Below are 24,485 nucleotides of genomic sequence, written 5' to 3'. Positions count from 1 at the left end.
CTGCATCGGTCTTCCATTTAGCATAGTTACTGAGGCTAGCTGTCTGATCCTTGCTTACATGTATGAGTCTCCTGACCTTTCTTACTGCAACACCCAACTGTATTGCATCCAAGCGCCAGCCAGACGTTCAGCAAGCTATATAGCATATCTGCAACCACTGTCTGTCTGCAGGGCTCTAGCTGTTGGTTACATCACCCAGCCAGCAGCCTGCCATCCTCGGTTGCAGAGCATGGCTCTCTTGCTTGACTGCATCGGCTGCCTGGGAGATATTTTGGTTCAGCTCCTTGAATGACAAGCAGCAGCAGCTGCCTGGGAAACATTTCAACTCAGCTTCTTGACTCTCAAGCAGCAGTGGCCTCCTGGAAGACATATTGACTCAGCTTCTTGAGTGATGAGTTGTGGTGGCCGCCTGGGAGGTGTAATGGCTCAGCTTGGGTAACAAGCAGCACTAGCTGCCTGTATGACACAGGGAATTTGGCCTCTTGATTTTTGCAAATGCCTGCAATTGGCTGGTGCTTCACCTATGGTCAACTTGTCACAGCTACAGTGAGCAATGGTATGTCATACCTGATGCAGCTTTCTATAAGAGGTGTGAAACGTGCACTGATGACAAACTGGTCTCTTTCCTGACAAAAGTGTGTCGGGGGCTGAGTCTGTGTCAGGATATAGACTGGGCCTGTGAATGGTATACCAAGATGGCTAAGATGCTACAGAAGAGAATGCAACACTGCTTTGTGGATAATGTGAAGAGGAGGATGCATGCTCTGGAGCAAATCTTCAGCGCTCCAACAGTAAATGGGAAAATACAGCTTACCTTGGATACTTAAACTAGAATGACAAAATTGAACTTAGCTCTCAGGCACAGCTGAAACATAGAGCAGGTTCCAGGAATGCCAAGGTTGTCCAGAACTACTGCTTGATTATTATACTTGTTATAATTCAAAATGAAATAAATATCCAGAACAGGTGTGGGCATCTACCAAAAAAAAAAAAAGAATTTTCACCTCAACTGCACAGCTTCCTCAGCTATGGGAATATGCTACACGGGCTGGTCCTTGATTCACTGGCAATCTATTTGAGTAATGCACTGTTATTAGTAGCTCTATTTTGCAGCATAACTCATGTAGCTTTATTTTTGTGCCTCTCATCTACATTAGCCCTGGATGGAAAGCAGTTTCTTTGGTCTCCATTTCTTGGCAAGATGCGTAGTGGAGTTGCAAACACTGTCTTGCAGGAATCCTTACTGGGGGCATTTCCATCAAAACAACCCCGTCCTTCCTTTCATTTCAATCAGCCAATTTCTCTTCCTTCTATTCGTAGGGAGGATTATCTGGTTGAGTCTCATTCATTTCAGTGTTTGGATATCCATTAGATTCTGATGAATTTCTTGGAGAACACCAGTGAGTTAAGGATTTCTGTTTATCTCTTTGTGTAGGTTGCTTGTCCCAGGATTGGCGACTAGACTACTATTTCTAGGTGGCTAATTGACACCTTTTCTTTGGTGTACGTCTTAGTTAGTAGAAGCACACTGTAGGCATGCTCCATGAAGTCTTGGGCTACTTCCTTTACCGAGTTGCCATTTCTATCTGTTGCTGATTTTGTGCCACTCAGACCCCGATGCTCAAAAAGCTTTCTATTGCAGTAAGATTCATTAAAGCACTCTTACTGGAATGGAAAGCTGCTCTGCCGATGCACAAAAGGATTCTCCATGGCTGCTACTGATCATCGAAGCAGCCAACGAGAATCCTATGCTAATAAGTTATTTCAAGGAGTTCATTAGTATTCTAATAAGCACTCTGTGTAATGCACAGCAAGGAACACTCTGTTTTACTGTGCAAATCTTTACAGCAGGGTCTATCATAGCCTTACTTTCCTGTTGGTGCCTGAGCACTGATTGGCTCAAGCACTGACAGGAACATAAGGCTAGAGCAGACCCCGCTGCAAATGTTTCATCCTCCCGCCGAGCTCCACCATTAAAAAAAAAAAAAAGAACAGTCCATGGATAGTCCCCGCTCTCTTCCCCCCTGATGATCGCCGGGGGTCTAGTGGTCTGGGGCCAGGACACCTGTTCGACAACCCCCTGACCCCCCCCCCCCCCGTACCTTTAGATTGAAGATAGACAGCCCTGATAACACCCCCCTTGTACATTAAAATTGAAGCTAGGCAGGAGGAATACCCACTCTCTCCTGTCAGCAGGCCCGCCTCTTCAAAATAGCAGGACTTCTTTCTGGTGTATCCTGGGAGGGGCCGCAGCTTCGCGGATTCCCCTGCCAGCTCAGCTAATTGGGTATTCCCTTGCCACAATCAGCTGAATTGGCAGGCAGGGAGAGCAGGGGTTGCCTTTTTTAGGCAGTTCGGGCAGGCAGGAGGAAGAGCTGTGCTAGCGATTGCTCTTCTGTACGAGCACTAGGTATAGTTCATCCCCCCTTTTACTGGTGATGTTCTGTACAAATATCAAGAACCAAGGACATCGGGGACAAAATTGAAATGATCCTGGAAGGGGCGGAGACAGAAGAGACCGCTGTAGTGATCCACATCGGGACGAACGATGTCAGCAGGAGAGACTACAAAAGAAGCACGCTGTTAGAACAATTCAAGATTCTGGGAAGGAAGCTGAAGATGAGAACCCAGAAGATAGTGTTCTCTGAGATCCTACCAGTACCGAGGGCAGATGTGAAAAGGCAGGAGGAACTACAATCAATAAATACGTGGATGAGGAGATGGTGTGAGGAAGAAGGATTCCACTTCGTGAGGAACTGGATGGCGTTCTGGGGCAAGAGCAAGCTATACAGGAAAGATGGACTGCACCTGAGCGCAGCAGGAACTAGACTCCTAGCAAACAATGTCAAGAGAGGAATAGAACAGGCTTTAAACTAAGAAGAAGGGGAAAGCCGACAGTTGACAAAGGGTCGACGATTCGGAAGACGGTATCCTGTGAAGATACCGAGGGGAAAAATGGCTGGGAAGGAACAAGGGACAAACTACAGGAGTCGACTAACCCAGAAGAAGTGGTTACAATGTCTGCAGCAAAAGAGAAGAAAATATGGACCGAAGCACAGGGAAAGGAAAGGAGGACAGCAAAATACCAGGATCTAAAGTGCATATATGCTAATGCAAGGAGCCTAAGAAACAAAATGGGGGAACTAGAAGCCTTGGCCAACGCAGAAGACATCGACATCATTGGAATCTCTGAAACATGGTGGAATGAGGAAAGCAAATGGGATACAGCACTACCGGGATACAAGCTCTATCGCCAGGACAGAACAGGACAAAAAGGAGGTGGAATAGCCCTATACATAAAAGAAGGCATACAATCCACACAAATGGACACAGCAGAGACGGCCAGCAAGCCAGAATCTCTATGGGTTAAAATACCGGGAAGGAAAGGGCCTGAAATAAAGATGGGCCTGTTTTATCGCCCACCGGGGCAAACCAGAGATATCGATGAGGAAATGGAAGCCGAGATGAAGCGTGAATGCAAAAGCGGCAACACGGTTATTATGGGAGACTTCAACTACCCTGGGATAGACTGGAGGCTTGGAAGCTCGAAATGCGCTAGGGAAACAAAATTCCTGGAAGCTACACAGGATTGTTTCATGGAACAGCTTGTTAGAGAACCGACGAGAGGAAATGCCACTCTGGATCTAATCCTAAATGGGTTAAGGGGACCTGCAAAGGAAGTAGAAGTAGTGGGACCATTGGGAAACAGCGATCATAATATGATCAAGTTCAAGGTTGAGGTAGGAGTGTCAAAAGGCAAGAGATCCATTGCGACAACGTTTAACTTCAGGAAAGGAAACTACGAAGCAATGAGGGAATTGGTAAGGAAGAAACTTAGGAACACTTCCAAAACATGGCTAACGGTAAATCATGCCTGGTCCTTCTTCAGGGACATGGTGAGCGAGGCGCAAAATCTGTATATCCCCAGATTCAGGAAGGGGTGTAAAAAGAATCGAACAAAAGACCCGGCGTGGATAACCAAAACAGTGAAGGAAGCGATAGGCAATAAGAAAAAATCATTCAAGAAATGGAAAAAGGACAAAACTGAGGGGAGCTGGAAAGAGCACAAGAAGCATCAAAAAGAATGTCACCGTGAGGTTCGGAAAGCCAAAAGAGAGTATGAAGAGAGGCTAGCCAGGGAAGCAAGAAATTTCAAACCATTCTTCAGATATGTTAAAGGGAAGCAGCCGGCTAGAGAGGAAGTGGGACCGCTGGACGACGGAGACAGGAAGGGAGTGGTGAAGGAGGAGAAGGTAGTGGCAGAAAGACTTAACATGTTCTTCTCGTCTGTATTTACAAACGAAAACACGTCCAACATACCGGAACCTGAGCAATTCTTCAACGGAAGTCAGGCAGAAAAATTAACATCCATAGAAGTGAGCCTTGAGGACGTTCGTAGGCAGATAGAAAAACTAAAAACTGACAAATCCCCGGGTCCGGATGGCATACATCCAAGGGTTCTGAAGAAATTAAAGGAGGAGATAGCGGAACTACTGCAGCAAATTTGCAACTTATCCCTGAAAACAGGCGAGATCCCGGAAGATTGGAAGATAGCCAACGTTACGCCCATCTTTAAAAAGGGATCAAGAGGTGACCCGGGAAACTACAGGCCGGTGAGCCTGACTTCGGTTCCAGGGAAAATGGCAGAAGCACTGATAAAAGAAAACATCGATCAACATTTTGAAAAAAATGAACTTCTGATAACCAGCCAGCATGGTTTCTGCAAGGGAAGATCGTGCCTAACGAATTTATTGCACTTCTTCGAAGGGATCAACAAACGGATGGACATAGGAGACCCCCATAGACATCATATATCTAGATTTCCAAAAAGCCTTTGACAAGGTGCCCCATGAACGTCTACTCCGGAAACTGAAGAACCATGGGGTGGAAGGAGACGTACATAGATGGATCAGAAACTGGTTGGAGGGTAGAAAACAAAGGGTAGGAGTGAAGGGTCACTACTCCGACTGGAGGAGGGTCACGAGTGGTGTCCCGCAGGGCTCGGTGCTCGGGCCGCTGCTATTTAATATCTTCATAAATGATCTAGAAACAGGAACGAAGTGCGAGATAATAAAATTTGCGGACGACACCAAACTATTTAATGGAGCTCGGACTACAGAGGACTGCGAAAAGTTGCAAAGGGACTTGAACAAATTAGAAGAATGGGCGGCGAAATGGCAGATGAAGTTCAACATTGAAAAATGTAAAGTATTACATGTGGGGAGCAGAAACTCGAGGTACAACTATACAATGGGAGGGATGTTATTGAATAAGAGTACCCAGGAAAGGGACTTGGGGGTAATGGTGGACATGACAATGAAGCCGTCGGTACAGTGTGCAGCGGCTGCTAAGAGAGCGAATAGAATGCTTGGTATAATCAAAAAGGGTATTACAGCCAGAACGAAAGAAGTTATCCTGCCGTTGTATCGGGCGATGGTGCGCCCGCATTTGGAGTACTGCGTCCAATATTGGTCGCCGTATCTTAAGAAGGATATGGCATTAGTCGAGAGGGTTCAAAGGAGAGCAACACGTCTGATAATAGGTATGGAAAACCTGTCATATTCTGAGAGATTGGAGAAGCTGGGTCTCTTTTCCCTGGAGAAGAGGAGACTTAGAGGGGATATGATAGAGACTTATAAGATCATGAAGGGCATAGAGAGAGTAGAGAGGGACAGATTCTTCGAACTTTCGAAAAATAAGAGAACAAGAGGGCATTCGGAAAAGTTGAAAGGGGACAGATTCAAAACAAATGCTAGGAAGTTCTTCTTTACCCAACGTGTGGTGGACACCTGGAATGCGCTTCCAGAGGACGTTATAAGGCAGAGTACGGTACTGGGGTTCAAGAAAGGATTGGACAAATTTCTACTGGAAATGGGGATAGAGGGGTATAGATAGAAGATTACTGCACAGGTCCTGGACCTGTTGGGCCGCCGCGTGAGCGGACTGCTGGGCAAGATGGACCTCGGGTCTGACCCAGCAGAGGCATTTCTTATGTTCTTATGTTCTTATGTTCTAATTTGCATCTATTGTGCTGATAATCACCAGTAACAAAAAAGAAACAATCGCTCCCACAATGGCATTTTTTATCGTAGTGTCAGTTTGTGCATCCAGGCCTCTGTCTTGATTTTCTGCTCTCACTTCTCTGAAGCATCCCCATTTAGGATGTTATTGGCCAGGAGAGATGCAACCTATGGGGCAGTAGTCCTTGGCTACAGGGATTGTTATGTCTCACCACCACTAGTGGACTGCTTTGATATGTCCTGCAATCTCTGAATTGATCTGTATGATATAATGGAAAGAAAAATTAGCTACCTAATAATTTTATGTAGCCTCAACAGATAATCCAGAGCCCTTGGGTTCCATGGCTGCATGCTGTTGTATATATGCTGTTCTCCTGTCTGAGTTTTTAGATCTATTTGCTTGCAGATCCTGTTTTCAAGGAAATGAAAAACTGTAACAAGAGAACAGATGGTTTGTCCTATTCATTTGCCACAGTTTCCGTTGGCTCTTCCTTTTTGTTTTAGAAGTAGATTTCTGCATTGTTCCATTGTGTCTTTACTGCTTTGGGTTTTTTTTTGTTTTTTAAAAAAATCTTTATTAATTTTTCAAAACTAATACAAAGTGCCAGGAATTATACAGACATTAATAACCAAAACAAGCACTTATATTCAATCAATAACAATGCAGAAGAAAAATATCCCTCCCCTCCCATCCAATACATTTAATCAAAGAATAAACCAACAAGATATCCCCCCACCCTGTCCTGGATGTGTATGGAAATAAACAAAAATTAAAAACAAAAGAAACTTATAATGAAGTTACAAAGGATGTCAACGAGCCCCAAACCAGATTGAATAAATTGCTATGCCCCATACTTTACTGCTTTGTTATCGAAAATATTGGAAGTGAGACTGCTGTGCAGTAAGTATCCTGTATGGCAGATCTCTGATATTCTTTTAATCTCCACCTGCTGGTAGATGGACATAACCTACATATCTCTGGATTGATCTCTTGAGACTAAAGGAAAGAAAATTATCAGATAAAAGCTAAATTTTCCTTTGCCCCTGTTCATACTATGGATGTTCTGGTTTGTAAAATGGCTGTTCATGATGGATACCTCCAGCACATGGACATCCATCTCAAATATTTTTGAACAAAAAATCTTACTGTGTTTGGGACATTCTAACGTGGATGCCCCTTAGCAGTCCTATGGAAAATGCCCCTCTACGTCTTGATTATCCTCTTGAGTCTACTTTATACCATTTTATTCTTTTTTTTTTTAAATTCTTTATTGATTTTTAATCAAAAACAGTGTCATACAAATGAAAGAACAAAAGATATTCCACATATTCCACTATTATCAATACAGGTAACATAAATATCATTCAATAATTTCATTTTCCTGCATATAATAATATCATAATATATCCTAATATACAATACAAATAAAGAACAAAGTTACCCAAATATCACTATCAATATTTATTTCCCTCCCTTCAACCCCCCACCCCCCTGGATGTGTAAAGATAAATAAACCAAAGAAAAGAAGAGATATGATGAAAAATACATTATTATGTTTTTACAAATTTAGTCAATGGGCTCCAAATTTTATTAAATACCTCACTAAAACCCCTACATTCTGCATTAATTTGTTCGTATCTGTATGTAGTACACACATTCATCCACCAAAATGTATAATTAATTCTCTCATGGTTTTTCCAATTACTTGTAATCAATTGAATGGCTATACCTGTTAGGATCATAAATAGATGACACTTATATTTATCTAGAGTGGGTCTCACATGTAGCCTCATATGACATTGGAACATTTGATTCTAGTACTAAATTTATTTGTCCCCAAATTGACTTCCAATATATTAATATAAATGGACAAAAATACAACAGATGATCCAAAGTCCCTATACCAGTATGACAATGCCAGCATCTATTAGACTTAGAACTATCTAGTTTATTTAATCGAACTGGGGTCCAGAAAATCCTATGTAACAAAAATAACCGTGTTTGTCTCATAGATGCTGACGCTGTACATTTGAATCTCCAAGTCCAAATTCATGGCCAACGAGACACAGAAATATAGTGTTTTATCTTGATGCTCCAGATTTTATTCTTATGTTATGACTCCCTTGTTCCAGAGTAGAATGGACCATAATGTGCGTTATCTGTGACTCATGGATCCAATTGGGACAGTAGAAATTCTCGGTTGTTCAACCACCTTAAAAGATGTATTCTAAAAGGAGGCCAACCTCAAATTTGCTGATGCCATTTTTGATTTTGTCACCAGTGGGTAAAAGTGACTGGTGACTTCGCCTACCCTGTTTGGATTTACAGATGGATAAAATGCTAGGTAGCATTTGGAATGAAGGAGGTATATATAAGAGAAGTGAGGAAGGGGGGTGTCCCTAAAACTTTTAAATCACAGGCTTAGTTGGAAGAAAAGAGACCAAATAAAACAAAATGTTCATTAAAAAATATACATAAATAGCCATTCTGGGACATATGAATGGTCTATCTAACCTGTCTCCTATTTCCAACAGTGGCCAATCCAGGTCAGTATCTAGCAGAAACCCAAATAGTAGAAACATTCCATGCTACTGATCCAGGGCAAATGGAAAAGTCACTATATCACAATTGCATTAGTATTGCTGTATTACTCATATAATATTCAGTAGAACTCTGCTCAGAGACATGAAGGCAATTTGTTCCGCCTCACCACCCAATCATTGCAGTGTTCAAGAAATGTATGTATATAGTCTTGCTTTCTTGTATATTGCTAGCTATAACAGCTATCTAAGCTTTCCATCCAAGTAATAAACTTTTAAAAAGTGATTTGAAAAACTTAACTTTAGCGTGTGGCTGGTTCCGACGTGCCACGTTTCGACCATGCATCAGGGAACCGGCAGTGGAAATAATTACAATGGAGGTGAAAGCTCTGAAAAGAAACGACATAAATTAAAACCTATAACCTTTAATCCTGTCATATCTAAAAATATATAAATATATGTCTTTCAAATCTTAATAACATATGAATGAAACATCCAAAGGAAGGTGCTCACCATGAAAAAACCTGCGTATTGCGCTGAAATTTACTGTACTTTAAAGTGCTGTATCTCTAAAAGTATAAGCAGACGCCAGCACACCAGATGGGAGATTTAAAGATTGGTACACGTCGGCAAAACCCCGACATAACTGCGTAAAAATTACGTGAAACCTCTGACCCTCTCGACCTAATACGTCAAATGATGACGTCAAAGTAAATAAAATAAAATGAAAAATAAAAAGTGAAATAGTAAACATGAAAAATTGATATTGCTACATTGAAGCCACGAACCCAGCATTCAATGTGCAGTTGTTAAAGAAAATACAGTACAAAAACAGAAATCTACAAGAAAGCCCTCCACTCCAACTCGCTATTTAATCCATGAGGGGCTAGGGTGCCTAGAGTGTAAATCCACCTCTGCTCCGATGTATGTAGCCTAGCTTGCAAATCCCCTCCTCTGGGTAAGATAGGAGCGTCAAGAACGGAGAAACGCAGTGAGGATATGGGGTGAGCGGCAGAGAGCCAGTGATTGGTAAGGGGAGCTTCTAATACCTCCTTACCTAATCTATTAATGTGTTCCCCTATTCTGATCTTTATATTTCTGATAGTATGGCCCACATATAACAGCTGGCATGGGCACTCAACCACATACACCACCCCCTTAGTTTGACAATTGGTGGATCTTACAACACGCTTTTTAACCCATTCAGGGACATGAATCTCTGTTAACCTCACACTATATTGACATATAGTGCAAGAGGAGCATGGGGAATGCCCTCCCTAGGGAATGGACCCTAAAGCATTAGAATGATATTGAGCTTTGGTGAGGTGTTGTTTTAAATTCCACCCTCGAGAATATGCAAATTTAGGAGAGTTTTCAAAAATTGTGTGATATTGCAAAATATTCCAATGTTGATTGATAATTTTTTTGATTTTAAAGGCATGGTGAGAATAAGGGAGGACACACACTAGGTCTGTGTCATCTTGTTTCTGGCTAGATGTCAACAAATTCGCTCTATTCGACCAAAGTGCTCTTTTATAAGCTTTTTTAATGATGGAAGAGGGATATCCCCTTTCTTTAAATCTAACTGTCATCTCTTCAGCTTTTGCCACAAAATCATCTTTTGAGGAACACAGACGTCGTAGGCGTAAAAATTGCCCCGTAGGAATGTTATTGCGGAGATGTTTAGGATGGTAACTTTCATATCTCAATAAATTATTACGGTCTGTGGATTTCCTGTAAATGGTGGTATGCAGCTTTCCCTCACTCAAAAAAATGTTAATGTCTAAAAAAGTTACAGAATGGGTGTTACACTGGGCTGAAAATTGCAAATTACAATCTTCTTGATTGAGCCAAGTCAAAAAAATTTCCAATTCTTGCTTTGTACCTAACCAGATGGCGAATATATCATCTATATATCGTTTCCATAAAAGCAATTTGGAAAAATGCACTGAGGGATATAGATGTTGCTCTTCAGCATTTTCAGATTGGGATCAAGTGGAAGCTACTCATAAGCGTATCATACGAGCAGAATTACATGCAGCTACTCTGGCAGAGTACTGCAGAGTTAAACGCATACCTGGAGGTTTACGTATGAGAACTGAACCTCGTCTATTTTTGGATAATAGTCTTTTTCTACAGAAGTGGAATGCAATTCTTAATAAATGCTCTTACAACCTTATGCTTCTTATCATTGAGACTACTAAAGTGGAGATAGACCAGTACAAGATTGATTTGCAAACGTACACAGATTATCTGAAAACTACGGTTCAAACTGATGTTTATGATACACAGTTACAGGATTTAACTAAAAAATTGGAAGATTTTAGAGCTGAATTAAAAGGCTCTAAAATTAAAAAACTGAGACGAGATGAATTGGATTATCAAAGGGGTTTTGTGTATAGTTGGATGGAAAAATCACGCTGCAGACCTAGTATGCGTCCAACATATGCCCAAACTTCAAGTGATACGTCAGAAGATGACTCTCATCAAGCATCTAAGAATGTATCTCTAACTACCAACACTACTGGGGCAGTACAAAAGAAACCTTTTTTGTCCACGACCACAAGAGGAACCAATCAGAGGTCGACCAGACAAAAGAACCCAGACAATAACAGTTATTCTAACGTCTTTAATTTGTCCAGCAAAGTATTTACGAATATTGAATTAGATCTTTTAAACAAAGATCTGGCGTTTGTTCCAGTTGCCAAATATAATCCTTTAGATACACGCATAGGATTATTTAAGTTTATTCGTAAACTACAGTTGAAACATTTTTTCAGTTCTCAATCGGAATCATCAGTCCCTCAAGAGGAAGACATAAGGAACCAATTAACATCTAGAAGACTTAGGTCCAAATGGTGTCCCCCGGGTCCTGTAGATCCTCATATAAAAGCATTTGAACAGCTGGTTGAGAGAGATATTACCAGATTGGAAGAACAACACTCTTTCATTAAAGATAACTTAACCAGAGCACAAAGAGTTGCTCTCAGATCTTTAACAACAGATTCCAGCATTGTAATCCGTCCAGCAGACAAAGGCGGTGGAGTGGTGATCTTAGATGCAGTCTCTTATGAACAAGAAGCCTGGAGACAGTTATCAGACAGTACATATTATCAACCTATTAATAAAGATCCAACTGAAGAATTACAAGCAGGTATATCCAGTGGCGTACCTAGGGGGGGGCGGGGGGGGGCGGGCCGCCCCGGGTACCAGCCCTAAGGGGGTGTTCCCGGCCTTGCCGTTCAGTCCCCCGCCACCCCCGAAGGACCGCTCGCCCCCCTGGCCTCCCCGCACCACCTATGAACAGCCGCAGCAGGATCGCGAAGTCAGCGTCAGCATCCCTGCGCTGCTTCCTACGACGCGATCCCGCCCCTCCTCTGACGTCAGAGGAGGGGCGGGACCGTGGCGCAGGAAGCAGCAGGGATCGCTGACGCTGACTTCGCGATCCTGCTGCGGCTGTTCATAGGTGGTGCGGGGAGGCCAGGGGGGCGAGCGGTCCTTCGGGGGTGGCGGGGGACTGAACGGCAAGGCCGGGAACACCCCCTTAGGGCTGGTACCCGACGCTGACTTCGCGATCCTGCTGCGGCTGTTCATAGGTGGTGCGGGGAGGCCAGGGGGGCGAGCGGTCCTTCGGGGTGGGTCGGGGCATCAGGCCTTCAGGGTGCGGCGGGCGGGCAGGCAAGCAGGCTTTCAAGGGGGAGGGGGTGACAGGCAGGCAGGCAGGCCTTCAAGGGGGGACAGGCCTTCGGGGGGGGGGGGTGCAGACATTCAAGGGGTGCAGGCCTTCAAGGGGGGCAGGCAGGCCTTCAGGGGGGGGCAGACCTTCTGGGGGGGGGGGAGGCCTTTGGGGGGGTGCAGACCTTCAAGGGGTGCAGGCCTTCAAGGGGGGCAGGCAGGCCTTCAGGGGGGTGCAGACCTTCGGGGGGGGTGTAGGCCTTTGGGGGGGTGCAGACCTTCAAGGGGGTGCAGGCCTTCAAGGGGGGAAAGGCAGGCAGGCCTTCAAGGGGGGACAGGCCTACAAGGGGGGGGGGGACAGGCCTACAAGGGGGGGGACAGGCCTACAAGGGGGGGGGCAGGCCTTCAGGGGGGGGGGGCAGGCCTTCAAGGGGGGGTGCAGGCCTTCAAGGGGGGTGCAGGCCTTCAAGGGGGGAAAGGCAGGCAGGCCTTCAAGGGGGGGACAGGCCTACAAGGGGGGGGACAGGCCTACAAGGGGGGGACAGGCCTTCAAGGGGGGGTGCAGGCCTTCAAGGGGGGGTGCAGGCCTTCAAGGGGGGGGCAGGCCTTCAAGGGGGAGACAGGCCTTCAAGGGGGGGAAAGGCAGGCAGGCAGGCCTTAAAGGGGGGACAGGCCTACAAGGGGGTGGGACAGGCCTTCAAGGGGGGGACAGGCCTTCGGGGGGGTGCAGACCTTCAAGGGAGTGCAGGCCTTCGGGGGGGGGTGCAGTCCTTCAGGGGTGGGGTTTAGGCCTTCAGAGGGGGACAGACCTTCGGGTGGGAGGTAAAGTCCTTCGGGGGGTGCAGGTCTTCAGGGGTGGGGTGTAGCCCTTCGGAGGGGGGACAGACCTTCGGGGGAGGGGGGTCCTGGTGTAAAAGTACACAGAGGGAGAGAGGGAAGGGGGGGTTCAAAGATACATGCATATGCCAGACTTTGGGGGTTAGAAATAATGGGTCTAAAAACAGAGGAGTGGGAGAGAGATGGTGCATAATGGGATTTAGGGAGGGAAGGAACAGAAAGGGAGAGAACTTGGAAACAGGGGATGGTGTGGAGGGGGGATAGAGATACTGGATAGGAGGATAGTTGGGAACAGAAAGGGAGAGATGGTGGATCCTGGGGTGGTGGGGAGTTGAGAAAAGGTGAATCTGTGGATGGAGACAAAAAAAAGGAAAGATGCCAGATCTCCGGGAGAGGGAAGGGAAACGGAAGGGGAGAACAGAGATGGCAGACGGATGGTTAGCACGGAGAAAGGAGACCCTGGCAAGCAAGACAACAAGAGCCTGGGACCAACAAGATTTGAATATTGATCAGAGAACAAAAGGTAGAAAAAATAATTTTATTTTCTGTTTTGTGATTACAATATGTTAGATTTGAAAAGTGTACATGAGACAGCTTGAAATGGGAACTTTTCTATTTTTGTGAATGGCAAGGCTGAGTTCAGTTAAAATATATGCTTTATAAGAAAATATAATAATGTGTTTTATAAAGTTTATAAGCATTGCTGGCATACTCGGTGAGGTGTTCCTAGTGTTGGTGGTGGTGGTAGCATGTCAGTGTGTTGAGAGGAAGAGGTAGTCTGGGAAATTCTGCTGAGCAAACTCTGGGCCCATTTCCACCCCCAGTTAGTCCACTCCACTCAACTGGTTCACACACTGAGTGGGTCTTTGGGTGTTATTTCTGGGTAGTTGTTTTAGAATCTCTTCCAGTGGTTTGTCAGTATCTCCTTCTGGTCCAAGGAAGGAAACTTTGTCAACCTTAGCATTGACCTTCAGAATATGTTTGTAACAGCGCTGCTTGTGTGGCATTAGGCTATGTAGTGATCGAAAGAAAAAAACAGACCTTTGCACATTTTTGCACTATATGGTGGGTGTATGAGGAGATTCATTTCCTGCACAGTTAAGTCCATTTTTTCTACTGAATAATAGTATAGGTACAATGAAAGTAAATAGCAAAAATGTTTGAGTAGATAATTAAGGAAATCTTTTTCATATTGCTTGCTTATGGACTGGGAAAAAAGACTGTTCAAGCAAATGTCTCCAGAACTGCTTTAATGGAAAAATGTGATTTTTTTTTTTTTAAGTACTTTGTGAAATTTATTGTTGTTGTGAAATTTATTGTTATACTTTGTTTAAACTTAAAAAGCGGTGTCATTAACAGTGAATCTAATCGAAAAATCGATTCAACAGGGTGAATCGGATCGAATGAAATATTTTTCTCTGAATCGGGCAGCACTATTGGCTACCATGAGAATGGGCTACTGGGCATGATGGACCATTGGTGTGACCCAGTTAGGCTATTCTTATGTTATGTTCTCATCTGTAGGGGCCTTTGTTTTCACTTCTTATTTTAATGTATTTTTTTCCTGGGAACTTATCAGTGTTTTTTTATAATGGGAACAAAAATGGAAGAGAATTAATGTGTGTGGAATGGGGGGGGGTAACTAATTTCTTCAGCTAAATAATTCAATCCACTTCAAACAGACATAGGAGAACTCACGCACCATTCACACACCCTCCAACCAAAAACGTCAAAAGAAAAAAACTGTTCGACAACCTCCTAGCCATTCGAGCTGCAACACTTGACCCCCAACTCTACAACCTATTGACCTCGACCACAAACTACAAAACCTTAAAAAAAGAAATAAAAACCCTTCTATTAAAAAAACACATAAAACCAAACTAACATAATCAGAACTGTCCCAAGCATCACCTGCAACTACTCCATATGTACTTCTGATGTCATGACAATTCAGACATAATTTATGTTATGTTATGTTTGGAATAATGGTTACATAAATGAGGTTCAATAAAAGAAAATTTTCTGTGGGAGCATTTGTTGGAACTTCTGTTATCCTGATTTCTTCTATCTGTGGGCTTTCTTTAGCTAACCTACTTATCTGGGGCTTTCCACTTCTGCAGCTGCCCTTTTCACGGTCCACTTTGCGCTTGCACTCTCTGGGGAGGGGGGGTTGGGTCTGGGCTTGGTGGGGTAGGTGTGTCTGGTAGTTTTGTCTGGGTGGTGGCTGGGTGTTTCTTGGGTGCTTGTTGTGCGGATTGGTGTGTCTGGTGAGCGGTCTGGGTGTTGTTGCTTGTGGGGGTTTTTTTCATTATAAAATATGGCTGAGGGTCTAGTCCGGCTTATTATTCTTGTGGGTTCTGGGGTGGGATTTGTTTGCTTGCCCCAAGTTTTGGCCTTTTGTTGTGTATTGCTATGCCTCTCATTGGCAATTTTCTCTTGGGAGAGGCTTGTTCATGCTTGTTGTTGCTGTTACTCTCATTCTGTGTTCTTTTTGATAATGTATAAGTTTCTGTACAGACCATGGTTGCTTGTCTGGACCTTTTGCCATTCTCAATAAAAATACTTTGGAAAAAAAAAAAAAAAAAAAAAAAAAATTTTCACTACCTGTTTCTATTCTGACCATTTATTCCATTTCATGGTTATTGCAAAAAAAAAAAAAAAAAAAATTTTACATGAGGGGGGGGGGGGTGTCAAAAAATGATGGGCCCCGGGTGCCACATACCCTAGGTACGCCACTGGGTATATCTCATGTATTGCTACAAGCTTTTGAATCCGGTATTATCACTGAAGGTGAATATAAATTTTTGAAATGTCAAAATCCTATCACCCCAGTAATATACTTCGTACCAAAGATTCACAAATCATTGGATGCTCCCCAGGGTCGACCCATAGTAGCAGGAATTGGGTCTATTCTTGAACCCCTTTCGGAATTTGTGGACCTAAAATTGAAGAATGAAGTTCCTTTATGTCCCTCTTATGTAAAAGAAACAGGGTCTATGATCAGTCTTCTGAATACCTACCAAGACATTCCAGAAAATGTCACACTATTGACTCTCGACATTACTGCTCTTTACACCAATATCCCACAGGAAGCAGCCATCATGATTATACAGCACCATTTACATAAAATGGCACTATCGACTAAACGCATTGACTTTCTGGTGACCATAGCTCGCATTGCTTTAAGCAAGAACTATTTTGAATTTGACCATCAGTTCTTTCTACAAATTCGAGGCACAGCCATGGGAGCCAAGATGGCCCCCACGGTAGCATGCCTTTATGTTGCCTTTTTTGAAGAGCAACATCTATATCCCTCAGTGCATTTTTCCAAATTGCTTTTATGGAAACGATATATAGATGATATATTCGCCATCTGGTTAGGTACAAAGCAAGAATTGGAAATTTTTTTGACTTGGCTCAATCAAGAAGATTGTAATTTGCAATTTTCAGCCCAGTGTAACACCCATTCTGTAACTTTTTTAGACATTAACATTTTTTTGAGTGAGGGAAAGCTGCATACCACCATTTACAGGAAATCCACAGACCGTAATAATTTATTGAGATATGAAAGTTACCATCCTAAACATCTCCGCAATAACATTCCTACGGGGCAATTTTTACGCCTACGACGTCTGTGTTCCTCAAAAGATGATTTTGTGGCAAAAGCTGAAGAGATGACAGTTAGATTTAAAGAAAGGGGATATCCCTCTTCCATCATTAAAAAAGCTTATAAAAGAGCACTTTGGTCGAATAGAGCGAATTTGTTGACATCTAGCCAGAAACAAGATGACACAGACCTAGTGTGTGTCCTCCCTTATTCTCACCATGCCTTTAAAATCAAAAAAATTATCAATCAACATTGAAATATTTTGCAATATCACACAATTTTTGAAAACTCTCCTAAATTTGCATATTCTCGAGGGTGGAATTTAAAACAACACCTCACCAAAGCTCAATATCATTCTAATGCTTTAGGGTCCATTCCCTAGGGAGGGCATTCCCCATGCTCCTCTTGCACTATATATCAATATAGTGTGAGGTTAACAGAGATTCATGTCCCTGAATGGGTTAAAAAACGTGTTGTAAGATCCACCAATTGTCAAACTAAGGGGGTGGTGTATGTGGTTGAGTGCCCATGCCAGCTGTTATATGTGGGCCATACTATCAGAAGTATAAAGATCAGAATAGGGGAACACATTAATAGATTAGGTAAGGAGGTATTAGAAGCTCCCCTTACCAATCACTGGCTCTCTGCCGCTCACCCCGTATCCTCACTGCGTTTCTCCGTTCATGATGCTCCTATCTTACCCAGAGGAGGGGATTTGCAAGCTAGGCTACATACATCGGAGCAGAGGTGGATTTACACTCTAGGCACCCTAGCCCCTCATGGATTAAATAGCGAGTTGGAGTGGAGGGCTTTCTTGTAGATTTCTGTTTTTGTACTGTATTTTCTTTAACAACTGCACATTGAATGCTGGGTTCGTGGCTTCAATGTAGCAATATCAATTTTTCATGTTTACTATTTCACTTTTTATTTTTCATTTTATTTTATTTACTTTGACGTCATCATTTGACGTATTAGGTCGAGAGGGTCAGAGGTTTCACGTAATTTTTACGCAGTTACGTCGGGGTTTTGCCGACGTGTACCAATCTTTAAATCTCCCATCTGGTGTGCTGGCGTCTGCTTATACTTTTAGAGATACAGCACTTTAAAGTACAGTAAATTTCAGCGCAATACGCGGGTTTTTTCATGGTGAGCACCTTCCTTTGGATGTTTCATTCATATGTTATTAAGATTTGAAAGACATATATTTATATATTTTTAGATATGACAGGATTAAAGGTTATAGGTTTTAATTTATGTCGTTTCTTTTCAGAGCTTTTACCTCCATTGTAATTATTTCCACTGCCGGTTCCCTGATGCAGGGTCGAAACGTGGCACATCGGAACCAGCCACACGCTAAAGTTAAGTTTTTCAAATCACTTTTTCAAACGTTTATTACTTGGATGGAAAGCTTAGCATAGCTGTTATAGCTAGCAATATACAAGAAAGCAAGACTATATACATACATTTCTTGAACACTGCAATGATTGGGTGGTGAGGCGGAACAAATTGCCTTCATGTCTCTGAGCAGAGTTCTACTGAATGTTATATGAGTAATACAGCAATACTAATACAATTGTGATATAGTGACTTTTCCATTTGTACAAGACTTCTTTAGTCACTATCCTTTAAGTATTTTTTGCTTAAAGTGTTTGCCCCCTCTATATATATTTTGACTGATCCAGGGCAAGCAGTGGCTTTAATGTCTGTCTCAATAGCAGGTGCGGACCTTTTCTTCTTAAACCCAGCTGTGCTACCTGCTGTAACCACATCCTCTGGCAACGAGTAAGATTGAATCGATTTTTTACCCTTTCAAAATTTCAGAGTGTCCCCTAGTTTTTGTACACCACTTCATTCTACAACATATCCATACTACCCCCTTCTCTGCCCTGTTTTGCACAGTATCTTAACATTTTACAAGTTGAAATTGGTTTTTTTCTTGACACTGTGCCCAACAACATTACTGATCTGTGCTGATAAATTATTTTATATGCTTTTATCTCTGACTGCATGTGCATTATGTAACTAAAAGTGTTTTATCAAACACAGCAGTCCCTCCTACTCACTGCCAATTTAAATTAAATGCTACATATTAAATAGGAAACTAAATGTAGCATAAATAGAAGAAAATGTTTTTACCAGGTTGTTTAAAAAATACAGTAAATATAGAATGTTATATTTAAACTCCATGGCTAATTTGTAGATTCTCAGGCAGAGGTATTGATACCTTCACAACACTCTGCATGGAGATGGATGAGGGCAATGCTGAGGATGGGGGATGTTCTCTCTAATGATGCAGCCATGAGGAAATCCCTGTTTTATGATACAGCCAGCCAAAAAAAAAACAGAGAAACACCTCTATGAAATATCACACTCAATCAATAAACAAACATCAGACTCAACACAGCCTGTGTTTCCGTGCCATCCTCAGGAGTCACTGTTGATATATTATGTTTGAAGAATGACACTTCATATAATGGTACACAAAAAAGTCCAAACACTGCAATATCAATCCACAGTCACTTAAATACAGAAATGAGTCAAGAGATTGTTATGTCCAAATGAATCAAGCTCCCAGGAAGCATAATGCTCATTGTGAATTTATCAACAGTTTGACTGTTGAGGAAGGCACTAAGGTGTTGTGTCTGATGTTTTAGTGCAATAAAGTCCCAGTTGAAGCATCTCTTTCATCTCTACTTTTGTTGATGATGACACAGCCTCCAGCAGTCCCCTTTAGGCCGCACAAAAGCAGCTGCACAAGAATTGAGTTCTACTGCCAGTTTTCTGATGCCCTCTGTGTATACTGTACCCATTGAACTGCCTGCTCATTTTCAATAGGAACCACCATGTAGATGTTTGTGTGCATTTGCACTTGCTTTAAACCAGAAATGTACATCTGAAGCCTCAAGCATATTTCCCCTTCCTTCCAGACCTAATTCTACCTTCTGCATTTTTTACCTGCAATAAAGTGGGAAAATATTCACTCTGCATTTCTATGGAAATTACTTTGCATATTGCCCACATATAAACATACTGTAAGTTTCCAAAAAAATGTTTAGCATCTAAGAAAATGCTATCAACCTGCCTTGATACCTCTCAGCCCCATGGAAAAGGTTCTTAAGCATTGTTAACAATAATATATGTATAGAACACTTGAAGAACATAAAAATAGCCATGATATCCTGTTTCCAAAAGTGGCCAATCTAGGTCACAAGTACCTGGCAGAAACCAAAATAGCAATATTTCATGCCAGGACAAGCAGTGGCTTCCCCCATGTCTATTCCAATAGCAGACTAGGTGTGTGTGTTGGGGAGGGGGATTCTATAAATGGTGTCTAGGTTAGGTGCCCATAGGTGCCATAATCACGGACACCTAGCAAACCTAACTAAAATTTGCTTACAGTTTTTTTAAAATTGGCTTAATTGGTGTGATAATTGATCACGCTATTAAAAACATTTTTAAAATGAGTTAATTAGGGTTACATGCAGAATATCACATGGTGCCTAGTGATGCCTAAGTTGAGGTGCCTACCTGAAAAATAGGCATCACTAGACATCTGTATTAGGTGCCAGTAAATTAGGCCAGGAAAACACTGGCTTAATATATCGTCACCTAGCAATGCCTAAGCACGCCTAGGTGCTGTTAAGCATGAATCTATAAGTGGGGCCTAGTGGTTGATTGACAGCTACACCAACCGGTGCCTACAAGTTAGGCCTGGTTAGGTGCTCATTAGTATCAGGCCCGAGGAGCCCATAAATGCCCAACACTGATGTCCCAACATTTTTAAATCGATTCAGCTGTTCTTCTTGACCTTTGGATCCATATCCTGCTACTGTTTTTCAGAATTTTACCTATAAAGGCTGCACATTGGTTAACATCATTAATGAATCAGTTTTTAGATCATGGATTTCTTTCCTTAACTATAGGTCAGATAGTGCTTACCCCACTAATCATATCTATTACATTAGACCCTTTAGTATCTGCAAGTTATCGTCCAATAGCTGACATCCCTATACTGACCAAATTATTGGAATCAATAGTTTCAAAACAGCTTTCAGACTTTTTAAATATTACATGGATTTCATCCATGTTATAGCACTAAGACGTTATTACTCATCTCTCAGATTCAAAAAATATTAAGTAAAAAACATTTTGTGATTCTTTTACAATTTGATTTATTGGCTGCATTTGATGTAGTTGATCACAAAGTTTTAACATTCCTTCTTGCACAAATAGGTGGAGGTAATGTTTTGAAATGGCTTAGGGGTTTTCTGTCTTTAAGATCCTATGTTGTACAAACTAGTGGAAGAAAATCCAGAGCCTGGTTTACTGACTCTGGTATGCTTCAGGGATCTCTGCTGTTCCCCATCCTTTTCAATGTTTACATGACATCATTAAGTGTTCTCTCTTTATGTCCAGGTGCATTTTTTTTTTTTTTTACATATTCAGATATTTTTATACTACAATAAGTTGGTCCAGCTTTAAATAACTTTGCCTCTAGTATTTGTTCTTGTATTACCAGATTGTTAGTGTGGTCAACTTTCACCATGATGCATTTAAACCCTGTGAAGACTAAATTATTGTGGTTCAGGCATGATTGCTTGAAACTTCCTAATAATTTCCACCCCCCTTATGAAGCTGCGTTAGGGTTTTTTAAATCTCCGACTGCGGTAAAAGCTCCGATGCTCATAGAATTCCTATGACCAATGGAGCTTTTACCACTGCAGCAAGCAATAAAAATACCCTAACACGGCTTCATTAAAAAAATGGAAACAGAATTTTTTAGACTCTGGAGAAGCCTTGTCTTTTGAAAACCCATCAAGAATATTGGGTATTACACTAGCTTCTACATTATCTTTTCACCAACAGATAAAATAATCTAGTTAGAAAATGTTCTATGTTTACATCACCTAAAATCTGTATGAGCATTTTTTATCAATATTATTTTGCCAAGATTGTTCAGTTGACTGTATTAGCTTAGTTGGACTATTGTAATTCAATTTATTGTAGTATTAGTAAAGGTAATTTAAGACATCTACAATAGAGGTCTGCACAAGAACGGGGATCGTGGGAATCCCCCCTAACCCACGGGACTCCCACGGGGACCCCCTCTGGCCCACGGGACTCCCACGGGGATGGAAGGCTTTGGATGCAGGGTTCGTCCATATAATATAATGGATACGTCAGCCTTAGTAAAAGTTAATTACCTGAACAGAAAACAAAAAAAGGGTTCCACCAAAGAGATTCCACAAGGAAAATAGCAGCGCAAACACAAAAGAAACTGTGGAATTGATGATCCTGTCAGAAGTAATTGCTGCTTTTTATGGGGACGGGCGGGGATGGAGGTAATTCCTTGCGGGGACGGGTGGGGACAGAGAGGATCCTGATGGGGATGGGTGGGGACGGAGAGGATCCTGGCGGGGACGGAGAGGATCCTGGCGAGGACAGGCGGGGATGGGTGGGATTTCTGTCCCCGTGCAACTCTCTAATCTACAACTGATACAGAATACTGCAGCTCGACTGATTTTTAACAAAATTAAATTTGAACATTATCACGCTCCTCTTGAGATCACTACATTGGCTTCCTATTCAGTCAAAAGTCAAGTTCAAATGTGCCTACTCAGTTGTACCATTGCCTTTAGGTTTGCCACGACAAAGTGGCCGCAGATCTTCAACTGCTTATAAGCTGTCTTTTCCATCGTTTAAAGGTGTTCAGTCAAGTCTTCCATTCTTGCTCTTTTCTATTTACTTTATGGAATAAATCACTCATCAATCTGCAGTCATGGACTATCTTTCAAATTTTTTCAAAAAGACTTGTTTCCTGCTATTTCAGATTAGGTTGGGTTTGGGTTTTTTTTTGTTTGTTTCTGAGTAATAAGTGTTCTAGTGCAATAGGTGTATCATTCTGGACAGTAGGGTATTCATCCCATTTTGTATACAGAATAACAATAGTAAAAAGACCAAATCTAAACATAAATACAATGAATGAGGTAGGGTGAAAATCAGTAAATTGAAAGTTAATAATAGGACTATCATGAAATAGTTTCAAAAATATACTTATTAACAGCAGTGAAATTCAAATAAGATAGATAAAATACACACTATAAAGAAGACATAATACTTATGAAGCATCTAATAAGCACAAATCAGAACATTTAAATAACAGAGATATGACCTTAATATGTTTCTATAATACAGCTTATCCTTTAGCCAAGGGGGTCAAATGCAGATATTAGATGGGTACAAGATGGGTGGTACAGAGTGCTTTGGGATAAATAGATGGGAGGCTAAACTCAAGGCAAATTGTATATAAGTTAAAATATATGGAACTGCTGTACCCCTCCCTCTCCCCCCTCCCCCCCTTTTATCAAAATGCACTGCCAAGCCACTTATTCTAATCCTATGGATGACTTGGCATTTAGTTCACACTGCTTGGCAGTGTGGCTTGATAAAATTGGGGGTGGCGGGGGAGGTTACTTAGTATGTGTGGTAACCTAGTCCTGGTGCAGGAGTTTACACTTCCGCCTCTGAATCTGCGGTTTCAGCATCCGCGGATTCGGTTATTCGCGATTTTAAAACAAAAAACCATTTTAATTTTGGGGGCTATTTTAAGCCCTTAAAGCCCCCCTCCCTTAAGCCTTACCTGGTGGTCTAGCGGGTTTTTGAGGCAGGAACAATCTTCCCATGTTCCTGCCCCATGCAGATCACTCATAGGAAATGGCTGCCTTGAGCTCCCATAGTAGTCTTGAGAGACTACAGGAGCTCAAGGGGCTTAGAGCTTAAAATAGCTGGGGGAAAGCGGGGGTTAGGGGCAGAATCGGCCCAAATATTATTTGCTGTTTTTTAATATTCGCGGGCCGGCTCTGCCCCTAACCCCCGTGGATACGGAGGGAGAAGTGTATAGTCAAATTACCTTATGTATGTATTAAAGGCTTGGGTGAGGAGCCAAGCTTTCACCTGCTTCCTGAAGTAGAGGTAGTCTGGAGATAGATGAAGCCCCTTTGGGAGTAAATTCCAGAGCTTGGGGGCCACTCCTGAGAAGGCTCACTGGCGGATAAGACATCATACAATTTCTTTTGATGAGGGTACAGATAGTGATGCTCCTTGAGAGGACCTCTGAGGTCATGATGATATATAAAGGGCTAGCCTGTTCTTTAAGTATTCTGGCCCATTTTGTCTGAGGTCCTTGAAAACCAAACATAGGGGCAGATTCTCAAAACTAAAATCTGTCTTTAACGTGCTCGATAAACCGGTTCCAGCTGTTTTAGTGTGCATGTATTTTAGTGGCAGATTATTATCGAAACGACTTACCAATGACTTTTCTGAGTTTTCGAGCAGTTTCCGATACTGCAATGCAAATGTAGAACAGCAAGGTCATTAATATTAAAATGATCACTCTGAGCGATTCTCTATAATCACAGAGTGATTCTCTAACCTTATTGTGTCACATTTGCAGCCAAAATTTGCCAACAGGTCTGATCTGTTCTTGCCTTATTTTCTGATCAGTGCCTGAGCACCGATTGGCTCAGGCACTGACAGGAAAGTAAGGTTTGACAGCTCAACCCCCCTTCCCCCCCACAAATTAAAGGAGGGCCTTAAACAACCTAGGCCAATCAGCCTTAGGCCCCTCCCTAATTCATCTGGGGAGGGGCCTAAGGCTATGATTGGCACAGATGCCTAAGGCCTCTCCCATAGGATTGGCCTTAAATAACCTGGGCCAATCAGAGCTTCAGGATCGGGGATGGGAAGGCCTTCCATTTTGAAGAGGCAAACCTGCTGGCTGGAAGAAGCCAGCCATTGTAAGTAAG

This window comes from Geotrypetes seraphini, chromosome 7 (assembly GCF_902459505.1).
Source record: "Geotrypetes seraphini chromosome 7, aGeoSer1.1, whole genome shotgun sequence".
Taxonomy (NCBI): Eukaryota; Metazoa; Chordata; class Amphibia; order Gymnophiona; family Dermophiidae; genus Geotrypetes; species Geotrypetes seraphini.
This window is presented reverse-complemented; position numbering follows the sequence as displayed.